The 6,448-nt window shown below is 48.7% G+C and overlaps 2 non-coding genes across 2 annotated transcripts; one reads left to right on the top strand and one right to left on the bottom strand.

The window, feature by feature from the left end:
- Positions 1 to 1,068: 1,068 nt before the first annotated feature.
- On the bottom strand, positions 1,069 to 1,141 carry trnai-aau (transfer RNA isoleucine (anticodon AAU)). The gene has a single exon. It is a non-coding gene; the product is annotated as a tRNA-Ile (tRNA).
- Positions 1,142 to 2,577: 1,436 nt separating this feature from the next.
- trnaw-cca (transfer RNA tryptophan (anticodon CCA)) lies at positions 2,578 to 2,649 on the top strand. Its single transcript has one exon. It is a non-coding gene; the product is annotated as a tRNA-Trp (tRNA).
- Positions 2,650 to 6,448: the final 3,799 nt, after the last annotated feature.

Here is a 6,448-nt window from a genome sequence, read left to right as displayed (position 1 = left end):
CCCGGAGGCAAAGTTGTAATATTGTTTATACGCAAGATCGAAGGAGGGATATTCCACGTGTGCAACGGACCTGGCACTCGCTGCACTGCAGAAACCACGGCAAAACGTCACTGGAACACGCCGCCGTCCTCACTCCACTCCGCGATGACAAGGGGCTTCTGCATGTCCATGAAATACGACTCCTGCTGCCCAAGCAGTAAACACTGGCCGATCATCCCGCTCTCCTTCAGCAGGGGAATGTTCACAGTGATGTGTAAATAAGGCAGGAAAAATGCAAAGATCAGCGTCAGTCTTTTCTTCAGGATGACTCTCCACACCTCTCGGATAGTCCGGCGGTGTCTCCGTGGTCACTGCTCACAGATCAGCCTGTCGCCCGGCTCCCACACTCTCCTCACTTCTCTTCATTCCGGCCACGACATCAGTGAAAGGGCTCATCGGGAACAAATGATGATGGAGTTATAGACCACGTGATTCCCAGCGTGTGTAGGAACGGCCGCAGCAGAAAAAGCATTTTGCACTTCAAAGTTCCGTCTGTATGAAAAATAAAGCGAGTCAGGGAGTGAGCGGGGAACAGGAAGTTGTGCTGTCGAGGTCGCCCTGAGGCCGTTACATTAAAAAAACAGCTGTGGGGAAATGAGAACGTTACGAACAGGAACTTGTTGCAATCTCAGCACAACAGCAGAATCTTCGGAGAGAGCCGTTTTCTGATAAAGTCTCACTTAAAGCAAGTCCGAAGACGAAGGACAGGGAGCACATGAAAACTAATTCACTGTAACTTCAGATCGGGTGTGGAACGGTTCCCGATACAGGGTCCAGCGACCAATGTGAACCGTTGCCGTTCAGGTGCGTACATCGGGAACAATGGGGGCGGCAGAGCGAAGTCAACGGCTTTCCCATGTTCAGGTTAATGTGGGATACGGTAATGTCTCAGGATGTGTGCAGTGAAGCGGCGGCTTGGAGGTGAGGGTCTGCTCTGGGTTGTGGTTGGAGCAACAGCTGCATTTACTTGAACAAACGTCCGGTTGTGTCCCTTTCCCGTTACTTGATTTCAACAGAAAGTTTTCAGAATGTTTCTGCCTGGTTTCGAACCAGGGACCTTTCGCGTATTAGGCGAACGTGATAACCACTACACTACAGAAATGCTTCTCGCTGTTTTTCACGGCCCTCAGCAACAGATCCGAACAGCCCAATGTTCAACGCACTCTGCCAGATAACTGCTTGGTTTTGTCGCAGGAGACTGATGTTGAAATATAGAAAATAAAACCATTCTCGCTGTCAATAAAAGATTGAATCCATTGGGAGAGTTCAGCCGTCGTCAACATTTATGGTAATCCCGCAGCAATTACAAGTGCCTCCCAATGAACCAAGGCCAGGGGTTTGAACTGCAGCACACATTTGACAGTCTGCATGTGGTCTCTGTTGAGTTCCTTTCTGTGTTAGAGAGACGGACTTTTAAATCTGAAAGGCAAGAAGAAGACAGAAAGGCAGATGAAATTAACAATAACGGTTGTCTACTCAGTAGAGAGAGACAAAGAAACGGAGAGGGAGACAGACCGACGAGGAATAGAATAGCTAGAAGGAGAAGTGGCGAAAGATTCAGACACAGCGAGAACACGATGGAGGCGATTGTGTTTCATGCCAGATTCTCGGTACTCAACTGGTCTTGTCCTTCATCCGGCCACCGGTGGGCACAGAAGTTTGAGGGGGTGTCTGCAAACTGCAGGAGTATTCCATGTTTTTACAACAAGATCTTCGGACAGAAATTGTCAAGGTGAATGGGAAAGGACGGAAAGCGCACTCCTCTGAAAATAACCTGGAGCAGGAGCCAAGACAATGTTCCTGCCCAGAGTCGAATTGGGACCTTTAGTGTGTGAGGAGAACGTGATAACCGCTGCACTACTCAAACGGAAAATGCCAGGTAACGTGAAACAGACAAACCAACTTGACGTTGACCGGCAAATGACAGGCGTAAATGGAGGAAATCGGTCTGTTGGGCGAGGAAGCAGAATCTGGGGCAAGTGTCACCGTGTTTCCACGGGTTTCAGAAGTCAATTTCTGGTGCACCTATTCACCACAGCACTACCGACTCCGGCTCTGGTGTGGACAGTGCCATGCAGGATCCGATCAGAGCAGTGCCACACACAAGGTATATTTTCAGCACGAGATGGGAGTCAGCTTATACACAGAGGTCGGTAGATGAAGTTCTGGAAGCCGGGCCCGGAAAATATGAACAGACGCCACCCTGTCAACCAGAGCCCCGAGTATCAGGGTAAATAAAGCGCTGAGACGGTGGAGCGGAGGCGAAGGGGTTGATTTAAATTCCACTCAAAGAATCTAAGGAAGACTAAAATGAGAATGGCTGTCAGGAGACTGTGTCCGCCGTATGGGGTTGGACGGGATCAATGAAGAGCAGGTGGCTCCTAGACCCGTCTCACGCAGAGATTGGCAGCGCTCCGCCGGCAGCGCCCGGGTGACAGAGCGGGAATGCTGCACAATTATCTGTTCTCTCTGCCGGGTGCATCACTTCCATTGCGGCGAATCATCGACGTTTCTTACATGACATATGGACTTCCGTCAGACCTCGTGGAGCAATGGTAGCACGTCTGACTCCAGATCAGAAGGATGCGTGTTCGAATCACGTCGGCGTCACAAAGGCTGTGTTGGATTTTGTTATCACAGTGTTTGCCGCGAAACTGCTCAGTGGAATTCAGCGCACCTTCATCTTTGCTGGACATGCCTTCAGCGTACAACTGTAGATGCGCAGTTATTCCTCAGTTTTGGCCAAGTTCAGCAACTAAATGTTGATGTGTGTTACATTAAAGAAAAACATCTTCTTATTAAAAACCCTGCGGATGCTGGAAATATGAAATAAAAGCAAAAAAAATGGAAACACTCAGGAGGTCAGGCCGCGTCGGTGGAAGGAAGGAGCTAAAGTTCCAGCACATTATGCGTTAGCTCCACCTTTACATTATCGTTTATGTCCCTTCGGAAAGCCGATGAAAGCCGCCGCCTGGCCCGCGGAACATTGGCAGCATTGTCAATGTTCACATTTTCACCAGAACTGTGAAGTGTTTATAGAGAGACAGGTAGCAAACGTTCGGCAAAGGAGAGAGCGCCGGGTAAATTGAAAGTTGTCAGAAACTGAATGAAATGGGAAATGTGCCAGCACATTGGGTCAAATACGGCATTCACGAAAGATCGTGCAGCATTGCTCTTCCGTGTTTTCAGTAGATTTGATGGGAGGTGTTGGGCACGGAGATTGTCCTCATCCACCACCTTTTGGGCTTCGTTCATAAACTCACAGGTTAGATTGACTTCAAGGAAGTGAGCCCCGTCACCGTGTGGGGATTGAGGATGGGAAGTTGACGCCGACGTTTATGGTGAATCGTCAGAAGGACGCGAAATCTCACATTATTCCCTCCTCTCTGTCCATCGCCCTGAAATTCCAATCCAAAATTAGTGCTCCGATGGAAGAGATTGTGACAGGGTGAGTGCTGAAAGTCGAGTTAAATAAAACCTTCAAAAGTATATCTCATGTGTGAATTTGGGACCGTTTGCCGAAAGTACATTTTATTGCTGCAATTATTTAAAAAAAATTATTCAAACATCCGATTTCATGATTACACTTATATTTCGTTATATCTTGAACTGAGCATTTATTATTTTGTACCAGTTCTCCTCGCCCGATCTAGAATCAGTGTCTGTCCGGAGGCAGCGCTCACTGTCTGAATTCCAGTCCTGGGAAAATGCCGCAGTGTTATAACTGAGGGCATCTGCACAGTTGGAGGGTCTGCGATAAGGGAGCGGTACACTGTCGGAGAGATGGTGCTGGGGGATCGTGCACGGTCAGAAGCGAAGGGCTGAGAGAGGGACAGTACTGAGGCAGCGCAGCGCTGTCACTGTCGCTGAGACATTCCCTCTGGTAACTACCCGTGTTCAATGGACAAGTTAACGCCGTGAGTTTTCCTTGTGTTCAGGGCCTATGTTCACCTCGCAGCCACAGTCAGAAACAAATACCGGATGTTAATCTGGGTTATTCACACAAGGCTGTCTTTTGCGGATTATTTGACATCCGCTTTCCTCACAGTGACCATAGTTTATTGTCCAGACAATCGTTGATAGACTGTGATGCGATATGTGTTCCGTGAGTTGTTCGAAACTCCTTCCTCAGTGTGAGACATTTCTCGCTCCAAGCTCTGCGGATCTCCCTCTTTAAACCTTCACCTATCGAACTACAACTCCCAGAGTGCCACAGGTGGTAATCACTGCGCCTGCGCACCTGACAGTCAAAGGGACACGACGCCTGCACACTTCCCCGTGCCCTTGCCGAACAGCGTGAGCAGCAGCCGTTCCCCGGAGTGGAAGCAGTAACGGGGAATGTCACCTCTCCCAATGACCTCGCTCTCTCCTCCCTTCTCCACGGGAAGCGCGTCGCCAGTTCCGCCGGAAAACATCTGTCGTTCCCGATCAACATTTCCGGGCCGACGGGCTGGCAGCACCCGTGACACCAGCGGCCCTTATCTTCTAGGTGTCTTTCGCAGTAGGGACACATGATTTGGAGCATCGAGTGGGTAAACAACTTTACGTGCACGAAGGGCCATCTAAGCAGGTAAACTCACCGGGCAGACAGAGACAGGGAGATATAAATACACAGCAAGATACACTCAAAGTCGAATGTATTTAAACTAAATCACAGAGACAGATTGAGACATACAGAGTGTGGTGCACAACGTACACAGACAGAGATATTTGCCTGCTTCTTTGTATTTTACTAAATCTGCCCCTGAATGTTCCAGCCTGTGTCAGTGGCAATGCTTTTCTCCCTGTCGGCTGCACCTCATATCGGGTCGATTGCCGAAAGGCTGACACGGATACAAAAACAGAAAGAGAGAAAGAGAGAGAGAGAGAGAGAGAGAGAGAAGAGAGAGAGAGAAAGGAAGAAGAACACTGTGAGACCGAGGCAGGGACACACACACAAAGAGAAGTGGGAAAGCCCTGAGAATCATGGGAAACTCAAAGACAGAAAGAGAGGGAAGCACGCAGTGAGGTAAAGAGGAAACAAAAAATTATATACATTCTGAGAATCTGTAGAAGCATAAAATGGTGGAAATACTGAGAGTCCAGGCCATTGAGAGAAATACATTGTCGCAGACAAAGGCTGGAGCGCACAGCGAAAGAGGTAGAGGCAGAGATGGGAAAACCACAGAAGCGGGAATGTATGGACATATAGGTATGACAACACAAAAAGTGGTGGACATGCTAAGAGACAGAGGAACGAAATGGAAGAACACACACTCACAGACACATACAAACACAGACACAGACACAGACACACACACACACACACACACACACACGCACACACGCAGGCAGAAGAGCATGTGGACAGATGGATGCACGTTCGAAAATAGATTCAGGTCCTCATACAGAGTTACAACAACGCTCACATTCATCACCTGGAACACACATTCATGCGAACAGCTGCAGACAGGCAGAGTCACAGGAAGAGGCAGGTTCAGTTCCAGGTAGAGGCAAGCACTTACACATACAGAGACTGCAAACACAAATGCACAGACTAGCACAGAAGGGCAACATAGAGGAGAAGTTAACAGCATGCAGGAAGCGTCACAGTCAAAACAAGTGAACACTGATTCAGAGGAAGGAACAATCACAGAGCCATGAGGAACACTGAGAAATAGAATCAGGGACACTCTCTGACAGATGCAGGATCACTCACAGGCAGAGGCAGGGAAACACAGACAGGGCAGGAACATTCACAGACAGGGCAGGAACGCTCACTGACAGAGGCAGTGAAATTGACTGACAGAGGTCCGACACTCACTGACCGAGGCAGGTACACTCACAGACAGGAGCATGGACACTCACGAACAGAGTCTTGGACTTTCACAGACCGAAGCAAGGACACTCTCAGACAGAGGCAGCGATGTTCACAGAGAGAGGAAGCACAGTCATAGCCAAAGACTGGCTGATGCAGTCAGATCCAGAAAATGCACACATTGCTCAAGAAAACAATACAGACAAAGGAAGGTGATCCCCAGATGTAGGCAGCAACAAACAAATACACAGGGAGAAGCAGATACAGTCACATACCGAGGCAGCTGCACTCAAACACAGATGCGGGAAAGGAAGGTGAAAGTCGCTGACACTAAGAAAGGGAGACACTCTCACACATAAAAAGACAGAAGCATCAAATAAAGAGATGCAGATAGACACACTCGCGTACTGAGTCAAACAAACACAAGAACAGACAGGCACACTGAAAGGGAGAGCAGGAATCTCTGGTTGAAATGTGGAGAGAAATAGAGTAAGGCAATCAAACAGAAAGATAAAGAGACTTATAGAGAGAGCAAGGCATACTCATATGTTGAGCTAGAGCAGGGGCAGGAACTTTCTCAGACAGAGGCATTGAGGCGCAGCTCTCTTAGAG

The sequence above is a fragment of the Pristis pectinata genome, unplaced genomic scaffold (assembly GCF_009764475.1).
Source record: "Pristis pectinata isolate sPriPec2 unplaced genomic scaffold, sPriPec2.1.pri scaffold_194_arrow_ctg1, whole genome shotgun sequence".
Taxonomy (NCBI): Eukaryota; Metazoa; Chordata; class Chondrichthyes; order Rhinopristiformes; family Pristidae; genus Pristis; species Pristis pectinata.
This window is presented reverse-complemented; position numbering and strand designations above follow the sequence as displayed.